Genomic DNA, 282 nt, shown 5'->3' with positions numbered 1-282 from the left:
AAACACTAGAAGCGCCCTCTCCTAGTTACAGATTAAGGTAAACAAAACTGTTTAAATATACCAGGGCTGTCCATTAGGAATTGCGTATGGAACTGTGATTTCTCCCACTGCTGGATGCCTTACTTGAGGTGATTACACATCTCTTGATGAATTGATGGCTATTTCCCTTTATTTTTTATTATTTCATACAAACTCTTAAGTATGTTAGGAAAGCAAATAAGCTAATAGAGCACAGGACAGCGGCAGAGGTAGCTTTAAAAGGACTGAGAATTACTCTCTCAT

General features: G+C 37.9%; 1 protein-coding gene across 1 annotated transcript in view; it reads left to right on the top strand.

Annotated features, from left to right (window-relative positions):
* The window catches only part of LOC119581844 (organic cation transporter protein-like), a 24,470-nt gene that overhangs the window by 18,437 nt on the left and 5,751 nt on the right, over positions 1-282 (top strand). The gene's annotated exons all lie outside the window — the stretch shown is intronic.

Source organism: Penaeus monodon, chromosome 15, assembly GCF_015228065.2.
Source record: "Penaeus monodon isolate SGIC_2016 chromosome 15, NSTDA_Pmon_1, whole genome shotgun sequence".
NCBI classification, from domain to species: Eukaryota; Metazoa; Arthropoda; class Malacostraca; order Decapoda; family Penaeidae; genus Penaeus; species Penaeus monodon.
Note: the sequence above shows the minus strand (reverse complement) of the source record. Positions and strands in the feature narration are given on the sequence as shown.